Source organism: Pipra filicauda, unplaced genomic scaffold (assembly GCF_003945595.2).
Source record: "Pipra filicauda isolate LSUMZ 115617 unplaced genomic scaffold, ASM394559v2 scaffold154_size2910363_pilon, whole genome shotgun sequence".
Taxonomy (NCBI): domain Eukaryota; kingdom Metazoa; phylum Chordata; class Aves; order Passeriformes; family Pipridae; genus Pipra; species Pipra filicauda.
The window spans coordinates 1,755,097-1,772,013 of NW_024104040.1; the positions used below are offsets into that span (position 1 = coordinate 1,755,097).

Below are 16,917 nucleotides of genomic sequence, written 5' to 3' on the forward strand. Positions count from 1 at the left end.
CTTCTCATATATAGGATATACATCAAACATCTCTAACTGGAAAAGAAATTATTCAGACTCATAGACTCATTCAGCTTGCCACATAAAAGCTGGAGAGTGAGCCTGTTCAGAGGCATGTTTGCAAAGACACAGCTGGATAACAAATTCCAAATGTTTCATGGACCAGGTTCTAAAGCAAGCATAACTGTCCACAAATTCAGTGAAGCCATTGTTTAGTCAAACAAAACCACAATCAATCTGTTGTAACTATATGCAAGAATGTGACATGCCTTTTGTTTGTAATTTCATGCTGAGAAATCCAGTAAACAACATGCTGTCTTCCAACCAGCAAAGCATTTCTACTTAGTTTAAAATTCCAGCTTGAAAGGACATGTCTATTAGATAAGCTCACATAATGAGATGGTGTTTCTTTGAATAAATGAATTTCCAGAAGTGTCAGTATCTATCAGTCAGACAGGGTGGTTGGTTAAATATTAATAGGAACTTTGTAGTAATCCTTAAACTCTCTAATCCTTTTGAGTTTTCAGTAGGTCAGCTACTGCATTCAGATTTGCTTGTAGTGCTCACTGACTTCTGGCTAGAAGGGACTACAAGAAACTGAAGAAATCATCCCATTGGTAGGGTTTCATTATTCATCTTAAACATTGTAAATTGTCACTTTCCCCTAAAATATGTAATGAATTAATTTCTATGTCTGGTTTTCAATCCAAGGAACTAGCTTGCGCAGAGCATATTGGCCATACTTTGACTTCTACATTAAGTCACCAGGGTTATCTCAGATAAGTCTATTTCAGACCATAAAATAGTAGTAATTGAGGTTATTATGAATAAAATTGCAATATGCCTTAGAGCCATAAAATTAGTAGAAAATAACTAATTTTAATATTAATATTTTACAATAAACATTATAACTGAAAAAAAAGCTATATACCATCGTGCTGGAACTCAGATGATTTTATTATAAATTATCTATTCCAGTAGGTGACCATTAGAATAGAAAATACAAAGGCCTCAGACCAGAACAGTTTATTTCTAAAAGTGGACCTGAAAGACCTTGATAAAGATAGACTTTCACTGGGAAACTCTGTCTTGTTAAATATGTGTAATATTACACATATTACGAAATCTGTTTATAATTTGTTTATAATTTCTCCATGATTAATCATGGGTTTGACTTTCATGTGATGACGTCTGAATTTGTCAGAAAAAAAGTCACACAGAAAATAGTACCATGGAAAAATGTTGTGGTTTATGCTATCTTAAAAACTGAAACAAATAAAAGTTCTGATATTACAAAATCACAGAATAGGCTGAGTTGGAAGGGACACACAAGGATTACAGGTCCATCCCCCAGAGTCACATCAGTACAGAGCAGAGCAGGACAATCACCTTCCTCAACCGTTTGGCAATGCTTTGCCTGATGCCCCAGGACACGGTTGGCCTTCCTGGCTGCCAGGGCACAGCACACTGCTGACAATTTAAAGCAAATTTGTCAGGAAGGGCACTTGGCACTGCAGGTATATGTGCCTTTTTTCCCCTATTCCAATAGGCTTTTCAAATTAAGGAAAGGTACAGATCCCTAAGGATGTTGGTTACTGTACAGTTAGGAGATGGGTCCCGTATCCGCATCTAACACAGCTTCTCTGTGGTCTTGGTAACCATGACTGGTAAATGAAACATGCTCATAACTGTTCTCTGCAAACGAATGTCTGACACAGAAGTGCAGAACAGATGAAACCCTGGTGAGCAAAAACTAATTCTGATGGTCAGACACTGTCCTTGAATTAATAGAAAGGACTGATACTTGATTACTTCCTTGGCCATGATGGAGTCTCCTCCAGACTCACAGTTTTCATTCTGTGTATTATTAGAAATAGACTCAAAGGAGGTCTAGTTGTCAATAGGAAGAATGTGGGGTGTACAAGACTCTAAATATCCTCAAAACACTTTTCCCCACCGGTAGGGAAGTTCATGGCAGCAGAAGCCTGTGTGCTTAGAGAATTACATAAGGAAAACTCATTGGTTTGAGTAACTGGGAGACCTGTTTTCATATACCAAAAGGATTTGCCAAATACATTTATTCTATTAGTTTACAGTAGTATCAAAATAATTCAAGACATTCATACCTGCACCTCCTTAAAAGCGTGCACAACTTCAGAGACCAGATACTTTGCGTTGACAAGCCTAGTCTTTCGTTTGGATGGGTCTTCTTCTGAGAGAGGAAACACATTGGATTTGTAAATTCTCTCCTTTAGCAGTGATTGTTTTAAGCTACCCCTTTCTGCCCAGAAACAGTCATTAAAAACAAAAAAGGATGGGTGAGGGGAAAAAGCATTTTTATTGATTATCTGATAGAAATAGAGAAATGTTAGCACTGTTTCTGAAAGTAGTTATGCTGCAAAAGACATTATTTTGTTTATTTAAATGCTTAGCTCAAGCAGCTTCATCCCAGGTTAAAATAACATAGCTATTGTTGCCTTAGAGTTTTTGATTTTTTAATTTTTATAGACTTTAGAAGTAGTTATGTAGTGAATGTAGATTTTAAAGCAGCTGTATTATATCCCTCACCCTTTAGCACAGTAGTTTACACATTTTCCCAACACTGTCACCCCCTTCCCATATCAAAACTCCTTTAAGTCTGTTAGCTGTTTAGTCTTCTTTTCAGCGTAGATTTGCAGAAAGCACCTTAATCCCTGCCCCAAGGAATGTAAACATGGACAACAGCCTTCATGCCCAGAAGTTTGGAAGGATTCCGAGGACTGTCCATGATGAAGAGGAAGATGATGAAAGAGGGGTCCCAAACTCCCCCAGACTCAATTCCTGAAGGGGTGTGCTGAGGGGTGAAATGGGGCAGAACAGGGGGGTGGATGAACGGGGATTGGGGAGGGGCCTAGAGGCCTAGAGGTGATTGGGTCCCAGGAGAGGGACAGAAATGTCAATTTAAAGTAATAGGCAAACACATGGCTAAAATATGGAGGACATCCTGTGGGAAAATAACAACATTTCTTGCTTCGCAAAGCCCTTAGTATGAGCCTACATTTCCACACAAAAAAAACCAAAAAATAAACAAACAAACAAAAACAACAACAACAAAAAAATGGATTTAAGCACATTCTCAAAGCTAAGCACTTGCTTGAGTGCTTCCCTGAATTGAAGCCAAATTGAGGGATATAAAAAAACTAATAAAGAGGAAAACAGAATGATTTGAAATCCATCTAGCGTGCACTCCTGGAGATTTTGTGAAGCCTCAATTTAATATCTATGTATTTCTGACACCAATATAGTAACACCACAAAATGAATCTGCAAAAGCTCAGAAAATTAAAGTCCAAGGCAAAGATCTAGCATATGAACAATAGCTTACTTCATACAACAGAAAGCCAAATCTGACTTAGCTGGGCTAGAAAAATCATAATTGAAAGAGGAAAAGTTTAATAGGAGATTTCACAAAAGGCATTTGAAAGAGAGTTTATGTATTAGTGATGTTATAATCCATAAAATGGAACATTTGTCTTTGTTTCATGGAGTAAGACACCTAATGAAGAAGCACATGTATGTGTTGTAAGTGATGGTTGATTTAAAGAACTGTGTGATTTCATGTTCGGAGAATCACATAATCACAGAATATGTTGAGTTGAAAGGGACACACAAGGATTATTGAGTCCAACCCTTAGCCCTGCACAGGACCATCCCTAAAAGTCATACCATGTGCCTGAGAGTGTCATCCAAACCATTCTTGAACTCTGTCAGGCTTGGTGTTGTGACCACAAAATAAACTTACATAAACTGTTAGTTTATGTAATCCTGGTTATGTGACATAATTCATGATTTAAAATATTACCATTTTAAATAATCTTTTGTCAGCTAGAACATGTGCTGCCATTTAAAATGATGCCTATCCAATCTGAAAAGTTTGAAGCAGATGGAAACAGCATCCATCTTCAGCTTAAACAGAAGAATTTTTTTCTCTCAAAGGAATGTGCTGTCATTATGCTGCCTCACAGCAGGTCAGACACCATAGGCAGTAGTCAAACTGAATCCAATGGCTAAACCTGTGAAGCTCATGCATATGATTTATTATCAATATTTTACTTGTCAGTTGCTGAAGGAGCTATAACTATATAATGGAAACTTTCATTTCCATTCCCATCGAGTTACTTATTCATTTCCTAATGCCTCATCTCACATGGTAGATTTTCACAAATTTTATTTCTTCTGAAAGACTGGAGCACATGCTAAAAGGTACAACAGTTGCTATCAGCAAGGAAAGTTGGGGCAGGTTGTTTGAGTTGAAAAGAATACAAATATATTTCTTCAAAAGCTGAGTTCAGTTTACAATCTGAGGCTGAAGGCAGAATTTGCAAAGCCCAGTAAGGTCTTTAAATGCTTCCTAAGAAACCAACATGGAGCATCTGTGTTTCTTGGTGTATACCATAAAGCTAGTTCAATGAATTATTCTGCATTCCACTAGGAGTTAGAAACAGTCCAGTACAGATAGCTGGTTTCAAGTTACAAACCCCTCCATGAACATAACACCTTCCTTTCAAAATGATGGTAGACATGATAGTGGGACCAAAAAAATGTAAGAGGAAACAGGCCAGCAAGTTGAGAAAATTAATATATCAACAAACAATAGAAGTGGCATGATATTTTTCCCCTTTCTAGTAGGATAACAAGACATTTTGGAAGACTCACCATTTTTGCAAGTTCAGATCTAGCAATTCTGGTTGTACCTCTGCTGCACTGTTGCCTGTCACACAGGCTTACCCTTACCATAATCCCCCTTGAGTCAGGAAAAACACTCCTCATTTGAGCAGAAGAGATGGTATTTTTCATGTAGATGCAAAAATTTTCATCTGAAACTGTTAACTATGCTTGCACATTTTGCTGCTACATGAGGAACCCGTTGGAGCCACCAGGCAGAGGTACTGCTTGAGGCAGAGGCCCAGAGCATCCACCTTGGTGCACAGTGGAATTGTCATCAGCACCCATGGCCACATTCTCTTGACAGAGATAGAGCTCAAAATACTCCACAAGTAGAAAAACAGTTACATCAAAACCAAAAAACTACACTCCACAGCTGTACCACTACAGAGAATTGAGGACTGTGTGGGTAAACAAGCTTCAACTGAGACTGAGACTCTAAGAGTCTACCTTGACATAGGGCTGAAGGTACAGACACTAAATTAGTTTGTCTAAGTTTGTAAATTACCTCTGTATGCAAGTTACCTCTGTATGCAAAATTCAGCATTATAATTGTTCCCAGCAGCAATGCTTTTGCCCACCTGAGAAAAGCTCATTTTACTCCAGGAAACTACTGCTAAACATGATAGGAATCCCCAAGCATAAAGGAGCATATCACACTTTGATTTTAATAAATATTAACCCATGTTAAGAGGAAGAAACAGCAGCTTTGACTACAGGATAGTTATACTAATAATAAAAGACCATTCTATACTGATAGCAATTTATATTAGATGATAATAATAATTTCTCGCTGTGTCTTCAAATGTACTGATACTGTACAATGTATTTTTAGAAGTCCATGAACATAAACGTTTTCAAGAGATTTATAGGAAAGACTAACAGTTTATAATTTTTTAAACAGCATAAGAAATACCTTCCTTGTCACATAGTTTCACCAAAATATTTACAGAAATTTTTCTTGCCACAAACCTAATCTTTTACCCACGTTGCCTGTAATCAAAATGCCACTCTCTGCAAATAAATTAGCTAGCTCCTCATGCAAGTCAGAGAATTGATTAGCATGAAATAAATACTATGCTGTTCTCTTGATTCTCGGGAAATCTGACTAAATTAATTTGAAAAATCTCCTTGTGAGATACAGCAGGGAGCTCAGCAGAAAAAACATGTTGAGCATCAGTAGAAAAGGACTTTTCTTGTGTTTCCTCTGAATATATATCATACCTCCAAAATAGGACAGGTTTCTCTATCCCTTTTAGTAAACCACTAAGAACATATTACAATAGTTGTAAAATATTAATAATAAATGAGCATAAAATGGGGAAAAAAGAACACAGAGTCTGAAATAAAAGACTGACTTCTTTTGTCCTTCCTTTTCTCTTGTATATTTTGACTAACCTAGTTTACAAATTATGGTTTCTGAGCTTGTGCCTAAAAATAGAAATGAAGATGGGCTGGAAAAGCTTTGCCTGTCCAAGGTGAATCACACTGTAACAGTCCAGATTTATTCCCCCTCAGACTTAGCACCATCTAAATCTCTCCATGAGAAGCAGTACCATATCTCATCACAAAATGACCCAGAAGCAGATCTGGAGCATATATGGTGTTCCAGATGTGTTTCAGCCCATTCAAATGGTCTTGCTGAGCATATGCAATACCTGGGACAGTAGAGTAGGGTCAACTTGAATGCCTTCCCAGTTTTTGATGAGCTCAGGAACTTGGACCTGGGTAGACTAAGCAACAGTGCCTGCTACAAGAACTTGGCTTTTTTATAGTTTCTCATTCTGTAAGAGAATTTGCAAGAGAGACATAAAGTCCTCTTCAGTTTTCTTTCCTGCCTTTTTTTTGTTTTATGCTAACTCCCTTTCCTGGTCTTCCTTTGTTGCAAGAGAGGAGTGACCGTGTTAAGATCTACCCAGAGACCATCTCTGCACCCCTGCTCCTGGACTGTGTAGTCCTTCCTTCTCACTCTGCTCCTGCAGGTAAAGCCATTCAACTTGTAGAAGTGAAGTGGGTGTCGGTGATACACAGAAACTTCAAGAGGTTTTACAGTCCCTATGACTGAAAGAAGCTTTGCTCTACCAGGATTGCCTTCCTTGTTGTAAAAAGCAAAGGCACTGTTTAGATGCAGCTTGGGCCTTGAAGAAAGGCTCAAGTAAGGAGAAAAGTTGCATGTTGCAGCCCATGTTTTTTTATGTGTTTTGGTATCAGTGTCTGTATACAAGTGAGCATTTTGTATACTAGCAATATTTCTGACTGCACATCCTGGGTGATCCCTAGTGGTTGTGATATAAAAACATTTTAAAGTGTGCATATTCATGATTTCTTTCCCTTACTGCCACCTCTCAGTTGTTTTTGAGATAAAGCAAGCTGAGCAGACCCTTCGCTCATCATGCTAAGAACTGCAATATTTCTTTTCCTCACCATCTGTTACCACAATCCAAGGATAGAAATAATAAAGTTAAAGAAATTTCCTCAAAAAAAAAAAAAAATCGTATATTGCCTTACAAACAACAACTTGCACAGATCTTTCATGCTCTGCCCGAGGAAAAGAGTACAAAATCATGGCAGCTAGTAAAAATGATTCCACATGTCCTGTCCCCCTCCTTAAACTTGTGTTTCAGTTCTGTAGCTGAACCTGGTACCCTTGTAGCATCCCCAGCACATGTCGACTGTACCAAGAGTGATGACAGGATTGAAAAAGACAGGAAGAATTTACTAAAGACTCTCTAAATATTGTTCTTCTTTGTGAACATTTGTAAAATGCCATGGACAGGATTTTCAGTCACCAGAGGGAGGAGGTAGATAGAGGAGAGACTTGCAAATAGGAATGAGAACACAGCAGAGTTTTTCTTGACCATGCTGTAGAACAGGAGCCAAAAAGTAAGATTAGTTTCACTGAATTATTTGGAGAACAAAAATACAACCATGCTCTAACATTTCCACATTTCATTTTTTCCTCAGTAGGAGTTGAAGAGCAGTGTTGACAGGGTGCAGTGGAGGGTATTCTATTTTACTAGTTATTAAAACTACTACATAGTAATTGGATTGTAAGGCAGAAAATGAGATAGATATGGATATGGTAATGAAGAGTACAGCTATAGCAAAACAACTTCAGCATCATTTTGATATAAAACAATAACAACGTCCCATCAGTTATGAGGTCAACAATGAATTATCCCTTGGTACACTTGTTACAAAAGAAAACAATATTTTTTACTTCACCTTTGATTACTTACCCAATACATCATTATTTCCTATGATTGTCAAGTATTTCATAAAGACTAACAGTGATTAATAAAGGCATCCAGATTAAAAAAGATTTAAAGCATTGAGCTAAATAATTCAGTGTACTTGATTTCCAGGTGACTGATGTTAATTTCTTTAAAAGAAGAAAAAATATTAAAAAAAAGGTAATTAATCTAAATGTTACAGATATTGGATAGTATCAGAATGGGTTTGCATCCTCATACACAACTGTGACTATGTGACTATACATTCTCCTACATTCTGTGATCTGAAATCTTAATGTTTTCTGGCTCCTGGACATGCACCAACACTTATGCAATCAGGTGAAATAGATGTAGTAAAGGAAGATAACAAATATGAATTTTTCAGGGATCTCATTTTTAATAATACAAAGCTTTGCTGTAAGGTATTCTAAAATGATTATTTCCACCATAAAATTACCAATTGCTTGTTGCCAGTGTACATCTAAAATACATCAGAAGGTGTGCTTGCATGATTAATAGAGATGGCCCAGGTTGTTCGGGATAAGTGCATCTGCTTGCCAGTAGGCAACTCACATGAGATTTAAGGGTGACCTGAAGTCAAAGAACTTTCTTTTCCTATTCTCACTACAACCATTAGCCTGGTGTACTTTTCTGGTGCAGTCAAAACCTCTTTTTTTTCAATCCACTTCCACCTGGGCTGTATGTGAAATTCGCTCCAGGTCTGACAAACTTTTGTAATGGGAATGATCAATTTCACCTTCGACAGAAAAATTTCTCCCTAAAGCACTCATGGATCAGGATATCCCTAGGCTGTCTCAAAAGGACTCAGATATTTAGTGGATGGTCAGGCACTTCTGAAAGAACAAGTGACACCATTTGAGCTAGTGAAAGGATTGCTAGGCTTTCTTCCTCTTAAAATATTATATATATCATGGTCAGTCTTCGTGAATGAAGATTTGGGAAAGGTCATCACCCTTCGAGCCTGCGCAGTGGATTTTTTTTTTTAGGTGAGACACAGTGTGCGCTGAACTGAGCCCACCCTTTAATCCTAAGGTTCATCTGCCAGGGCCGAGCAAGCATGGACGGTGGCAGCGGGGTCCTCAGGATGTAGGTTTGTTTAGTGTGACCTTCTCTTAGATGGATGGCCTTACAGGGCTGATGAGCTCCATCTGCCCAGGGAAGTCCCCTGACCGGGAATCGAACCCAGGCCGTGGTGGTGAGAGTGCTGCATCCTAACCACTAGACCACCAGGGGGCCCCTATATATATATAATAAATATATAAATAGTATAACTTGCTTTCAAACATTCTCTCTGAATGAAGTAAAAACTACTTCAGCAGGGTCACTTTAGAGGAAAGTGACAAAGACCTATGAGGAGAAGATAGAAGCATATTTAAATTTAAGTATAAACATCTAACCAAGAGTTTACAGACAATTTATGTCTAATCAGAACTTGGTGGTACTAAAAGAAATAAAAACTTTAAATCCTACCATCTATCCATTTAAATTAAACATAGAAACACTTTTGGGGTTTATAGAAATTAAATCTCTGACCCTGAATTCATGTTCCTCTGACAGGTATTGATTTTCAAGGAAATGGGATTGACCATAGTTGCTTTTAAGCGTCAGCTCTGTTTGTCAAAGCACGGAAGAAAAACAGAGAATAAATAAAAATATATAAGTATCTCTAACACAATTTTTTTATTTGGTAATTTTGAATTTTTTTAGACTTCTGAATTTTTTAGACTTATTTCCATATTCAAAAATATTGATATATGTTTGCAAGCAGAGATAACAGACAGAATCCCTGCAAGTAAAACAATAGGTGAGCTTTAATGTATCATTAATGCATGGAGGAACTGCTTGGTTTAGCTCCTGCCTCTGCTCACAATGTGACAACATCAAAATTATTTTCATACAGTTATCTTTTAGATCTTTACAATATGAATTGATCACAGCATCCTGAACTTCACCCAGCTGCACGGCTTTAGAGATGGTAAAGTCACTGTTGTACAGTTACACCCTTCTGCCTTTGCTTTGCATACTAGACAGACCTATCGCATTTCTTTCCCACTGTTAATGGGCATTGTATTACAACGCCCAGCTGATTATCCAGTCTGGTTCCTGGGTCTCTTTTCTACTTGTGACCATCTCTTCCTCCCTGACAGGGTTGTCCTGATAAAGGTGTGCAGGTGCCATGCTGTCTTGTTACCCAGGGACAAGAGCGCACAAGAACTTTCAAAAAAAATACAGAAAAGTGTTTTGAAATTCATTGTCTGAAAATATTTTCTCTAGAAACTTCAGAAGCTGAAAGTTTGTGAGAAACAAACCCGAAGTTAATGTGAAGGTGGATGAACAGAATTCATTGTAATCAAGTAACTGTGCAACTATTTTGGCTACATTCACTCCATCTATCAATCATCATGTCACTCAAATAAAAACAAGCCAAGAATATAACCTCCAAAGAAGGAAAACATATTTAACAATCTACACTAGCTTCAGAGACCAATGTTATAAAGTATTTCCACTCATTGTGTGATACTCAATTCATATTCATAAACTACCTAACGTCTGACGTATATAATTTAGTAGGATGAATTTGGGGTATTTGAATCCATACATATGATAATTTCGCTCTCCCAGGAAGCTGTTCCTTTAGGCAACCACGGGCTTTCCAGGTGCCTATAGCATAAGGTGCACATGGTTACCAGTATTTGGCTGTGCTGTAGAGTTTGTTTTTATTACTTTGCAGTTTCACAGAAAGGAAGAATCTATCTCAGATACCTACTTGAATGATTTTTTGCTTGCAGATAAAGTTTGTACATTAATTGTGAAATATTTTAGGGAGATATTAGTACTATTCAGTGAAATAGGATGATAAGGTCATGATGAGTGTGACTCAAGAAAACTGATTTGACTGACTCCCCAGCCAAATGGCTTAGGGCCTGTATCTGCCCTTCCCTCTCTGGACTGTTCTGGAATACGGGGTCTAGAAAGAAAATATTACTAGGAGTTGAATAATGAAGGTTGTAGTTTAGTTCCTATATCTTCTACAGGTTATAAAACTCCTGTGTAAAAAGACTTCTTTCATATTCCTTATATCATTATACCCTGATGTAATGCTTCAGGAGAACTAATACTTTTGGAAGTCACTGTAATTATGGTGGAGATATGGTGGTGATGTCAGGAAGGCTTGAAGATTTCTGATTGTTAAGGAAATAGGGACTGCATTATGTGGAGATTTGCTTCTCCTATTAAGAAACAAGTTATAAAGAGACCCTGGACAAACTGTAACACTTTAAAGAAGGGAGTATAAGTGAATGAGAAGGGGGAAGACTAAAGAAATACATTTTATTTTTCCTGGCCCCAGAAGAAAGTTATTCCAGAGAAATAAAAATGTAAGTTGAACAATGAGACTCAGTCTCACTGTTACATAGCAACAGAGAGGCAGATAGCATGTGTATTGAGAGTTGCTGTCACAGCCCTTTCCTGGGTAACATCTGTCAGGAGACAAAGAAGCAGAAGAGTTCAGCTTGCTGCAGCACCCCATGCTCCACAGACAGGCAGGAGGCTGTACCTGATGGTGTGGAAGCCAGGTGACCACCAGCCAGATGGCCAGCTTTGCCATTGCAGGTTACTAGCCCTCTGTTGGGTCAATACAAATTCATTCCTAGGTCTCCTAGTTCGATAGAACCTACCAAAAGTTGGTGGGTATTTTTACTACGTGAACTACTAAGGGAACTAAGGAAAAACCTGCAGCAGGAAAAAGGCAGAAACATCTCAGCAACTTTAGCTGCTGCAGTGTATCAAGTGCCCTCTATTTCTGAAACAGATTAATGCCCACTGTTTATTTGGCTCTCTTGAGAACTGCAATACTTTTGCTTTGCAGGAGTTCTGATAAGCTGCTATTCCCAAGTAAAATGCTCCTGTTGATGTTTCTGTGAAATATGATGAAGAGCAAACACACAACCAACTCATTTTCACCAGGGTTTGGTGTGAAGCTCTCCGTCAGCTTAACTACAGAAAGCCAAAAGAAACAGAAGGCAAAACCCAAAACAAATGGACCCCTCTTAGGCATGACATTTTGCATATGCTGGTATTAGAAGAATGAATCACAAAATATCAACAAAATCACTCAGAAATTGTATACAGCAAAAGGTAATGTTTGTTCATTTGCATACATATGTAGTAATACCAGCAGTAACTCCATTCTGCTTAGTAAAAAATAAGCACCAAATTTTAATTTTACAAGTCCAATTAATAAGTCACTGATCATTGCACAGCTGGAAGCAAGATCAGTTGCCCTTTGCTGCCTGTTTGCTGCAGTCAAGACATTAATTCGAATTTAAATGTTTATAAAACTGGCAGTTACACAATCAATGTTACAGTAGAACTTCTGAAAGCAATTTCTGAAGTTTTTGCTTATTTTCCAAAACACTGTTTTATTCCAGTTCCCTTACAGAGAGTAATTTTCAGCCTTTAATGATTTCTAAACACTAGGCAGTCCTTTCATGTCTAGAATTTGTTTCAACTACTGATCGGATCTGAACCCTCACTAGGTCATATATCTCATCCTCCATTTTCACTAATCAGTGAGAACAAAACAAAAAATAAAATGAGAAATTTAATAGTCTTGTCTCCATGCCTATAAAAATATCAACCCGTATCAGTATCTTTGTTATCCTAGTGTCAGCTGCAAGAGAGAAACAGATTTTCTCTATTTGCTAGTTTTACAGGGCCTGATTAACAGTATGATCACTTTCTAGTTGTCCATGGTAGGGGTCATCTAAACAGGATGGTACTGAGTACATTATAAAACTGGGTTTATGAACTTAATGGGTGTAGAGAAAGTGGGGCTCTCAAATATGTGCTTCTCCTCATAAATCTAAAAACTAAACAAAAGGATCCAACTTACTGGGAAAAAAAATAAATCATGAAATCTCTTATATTACTGAGGTATTTGATACAGAAGATGACAATCCTACTCTGAGTAACAGGATCATCTAAAGTTCTTGTTCTGGGGGTTTGCTTTGCAGCAGTTCCAGGCTTTCCTGCTCTCTGGGTCCTAATACAGTTACCGACCACCGCATTTTTTCTGCATGACTTGGCAATGTTGTCTTTGTTGGCTCTTCCCTGTGTGGAGGTAAGTTAATATCAAAGGGACAACAATTAAAGAAATAATCCCGGGCAGATTTTTGTCTGATGATTGAAACCACATTATTTGCCTTAATTTCTGCTGGAGCAAGGCTTTGAATCTCAAGCAGAGGCAGGCAGCTGGCACAAGGTAGATGACCAGAAGGCTTGTTGAGCCAGTGTACAGACAGTGTCTTCAGGCCTGTATGCCAGTTAAAGATGCAAAACTTCTTGACTGACCTCAGTTAGAAGACACTTTTCAGTCACATCTGCTGACTCTCTGAGGCAATTAGTCTGTAGTTGGCTTTCATCAAAATGAGTTAGGTTGCTTTAATCAGTCAAAACACAGTATGTCTGCAAGTGAAGTAATTTGAATTGAAGCAAGCACACAAACATCTCTACTGCAGGTGAGGCAATAGTGATTTCCAAGAGAAAACATAAGGCAGTAACATAAATGATAATATTGTCACAGGTTTTAATTTATATAATCAGTTGCAAAAAAAAAATAATCACAAATTACCTTTAGAGCATGCATGCAGGGTGCAGGAGACTGAAGCTGTGACCAGTGTGTCACCTTTGTCTCAACATGTCGCAGAGATAAGTACTTTCAAAGCAGTTAACCCTTTCCCAGCCACGTTTTCAGTAATGATTAAATCAGCATTTCAAGGACTGGCACTGATATGTGAATTGCCCCATGACAGTGGAACTCCCTCACACAGCACAGAGAAGGCAGGATAATAGCAGGGATTGTGGTCCAAAACTACCTTATCAAATCCAGGATGAAACTGCTCTTCTCCTGGTTGTACATCAGACTTCACTTGTCTCTCTCTGGTTGCTTGCAGAGAAATGGTGACTGAGAGTTCTGTGCATTGCCAGTGGGTGGATGCTTGCTACAGCAATTATGCTCAAGAGTAGTTTGGGTTTAAGTAACTGCAGTCAGTCTGCCATGTCACAAAGCAAGTATCGGCTTTGTGATTCTCAACAATATTTTTTTTGTTTTATTTCATCTTAAAAAATAATAATCATAAATAAAGCACATGTTGGCCCCATTTCTCTTGTAAATCCTGGCTGCTTTCTATTGCTCTGACAACATAAACCAGCTGTACTCTCTGATGGAGCACCGAGCAGCCAGAGCATACCAATGAATCTGATCTCAGTAGCTGGTCTGCTCCCAGCAAGGTATTATTTTCTATTTGCCAAGACTAATTCTGCCATAAGTACAGAATGTAATCATTTTGCATGCACTGTGGTATTTTTTAATCTTTGATCGCATCTGCACCAGGAAAAATATTCTCTTTTCTTCACAGGAATCATTGAACCTTATATGTCTGATTTCCCTCATCTACCACGTAGTTGTGTGATTACTGAAGACACATTTGACATTAATATAATGATCAAAGACTCAAAAATCATAGCTGAAGCATTTTCCAATTAGTGGGGTCAAGGATATTGAGGTTTCAATAGCTTGACTGTATTTTTGAAGCATAAACATCTGACAAACAGCCATATACATTGTTTGACTCTTTGCAATTATATATATATTTAAAGTATTTTAAGTGCACAAAATAAAATTAGTATTAATGTCTTTGCCATTCCCTTCTTCCCCTTTCCTACATTTTCAGTTACCATTCCAGCTTGCCATCATCTCTACCCTTTCTTTGCAGCTGTTTCTGGGCTCCTCCTCTTCCTGGAGTCTCAGGACACCATATTCCCTTTTCCCAAAATAGCAACCTTCTTCTAGGGGACAGGATTTCATGTGTGGTGGTGCTGGCCACCTCCTCCTTTCTTCCAATAGCCCCTGACTGTTCTTGCATTTCCCACAGGAAAGAAATACCTCACTTTCCTGCTGGGTGATACTAAGTTTTCTAAAACACTGCAGAAAGGTAGATGTTTAAAAGGGCTGCTAATATTTAATGGATCTAAGAGTGCAAGTCCTCAGAGCGACTTTGAAAATCCTACCATGTCATGGCCTTGTACCTTCAACAACAACTGGTTCTTTGACATGAGTTCTGGTTCAGCCTTACAGTGATGTCTTGCTCATCCCTCTCTGTAAAGACTGTGCTTCGTAATTTAAGGAAAGGTAAACTCACAAGCTGAAAAGATCCTGGCATATACTAGAAACAAACTGTCTCATCATTTTCTAATAGGAAAGCAAAAAGCTAAGTAAATATTTAAAGATCTTAAACTTATTCAAACAGAAACACACAGCCTGCTGGGAGAAACAGGGAGAAACAGGGAGAAGCTGGGGTGATTTGTGCTGCCAGCCATACAGTGGCTTGTTCATGGAGCAGCTGGATCCAACCCTGGCTTTGCATAGAAAAGACGTAAATTGTGAAGGAGCCCAAGCACAACTCAAAACAATGAGATCCACTTGCACTGTTTCAGCATTAAATATACTGTGCTTTTAAACCCAGGAGGTAGGTTGGGGGACACTCACCATTTGATCATAACCAGCTGGGAAGAAACATAGCCAGTTTCCAGTAGGCAAGAGGTCTCTCTTAGCTCAGGTGTCTCTTGGTATTGCAGACATGCCTCCACGGAGTTTCTGTAAATCACTGTTCAAACTAATTCTTTTCCATTTTGTGCTGAGATTATGAAAGCACATCAGTGCTCAAACACAGCTCTTCCTCTACCAGACCCTGGCACACAGAAAAGAGATAGGGTCACAGATCCTTTCTCCCAACATAAACAAGGCTCTTGAATTCTACCCAGAGCACAGCACTAACTCAAATTAACTGTCCACAGCAAACAGCGGCTGAGACATCTGGCCATCTGGCTATTATGAGCAGCAAGTGGAATTAGCTCCTTTTTTTCTCATTTAACCTCTCTGGAGACCACCAACATATTCATAGAGGAGGAAAGTGGCACTTCCTGCAATCCAAGAGCCTTTCTAGATCCCACCTCTCTTATACCAACTACCAATCTATAGAGGAAGGAATTATTTTCCCAATTAATATTACCATGAAAATCAAGCGTAAGTAAAAGAAGAAATTTAAAATATGAATTACAGCAATTGCTAATACAAGAGTAAGGAAATAAATCTGCTTTCTCTGAAAGCTTTACTTTTCTTTACTTTAAAGCTGTGCCTGATACACATCTTCTCTGATATGACACATTTTTTGACAAAACAAGAGAATTTTTCTTATTGCTGTCAACTTTAATCCAACAACCTGGACTTAGAATCACTTACATTTGAGAAAATATATCTTCATGTATTAAATACATTCTTTATCACTTAATAACACAAAATCCTTTTAAGTTTCTACCCTTTTATAATATGTATCTAGTGCTTTCTTCCAATCATCTATTCAAGTCTCAATAACTGACTTAATAAATTTCATGTCCCAGTCTTTATGCATCTTAGAAAGATATGCATCACACTTGGTTTTTCATGGTGTCTCTGCTATCAGAAAGAACATAGCTGGGAATCTCAGTTACCTCAAATGTGCCCAAATTTGGTATTTCTAAAGATGTATTTGATCATCATTCCTCCTGGTCATTGTGCAAAACATTGTCTGCGGATGCACAAGAAAGGCAACCCACAGCACTGGGCATCTTCAAAAATCTTTAAATACTTACTTTCCTGAGATAGACAGGCAAGAAGCGCCAGGTGGGGTGGGATTCTCATGAAGAAGATAAAATAAGGCCTATGCAAGACCTTTCATGTGCAGAGACCAAGCAAAATCTTACATAAAGATTTTGATTACCCCATGCAATTAATCATGGAGTGTTGCAATATTGTTTCTGCTCACAGAGATTGAATCCCAAGACAGAAAAATTAATGGACCCACTTTATCAGATTAGGACCAGACTGTTCTTAATTGTGGGTGCTTTTGACCGTACCCCAG

The 16,917-nt window shown here is 38.1% G+C and overlaps 1 long non-coding RNA gene across 2 annotated transcripts; it reads left to right on the forward strand.

Moving 5' to 3' along the window:
- Positions 1 to 603: 603 nt before the first annotated feature.
- Positions 604 to 14,465, forward strand: LOC120322794. 2 transcript variants are annotated; one of them, XR_005562714.1, is made up of 3 exons: positions 604 to 617; positions 12,973 to 13,079; positions 14,377 to 14,465. It is a non-coding gene; the product is annotated as an uncharacterized LOC120322794 (long non-coding RNA). The 2 variants fall into 2 exon arrangements; XR_005562715.1 differs by lacking the exon at positions 604 to 617 and adding an exon at positions 6,610 to 6,685.
- The last annotated feature ends 2,452 nt before the right edge of the window (positions 14,466 to 16,917 follow it).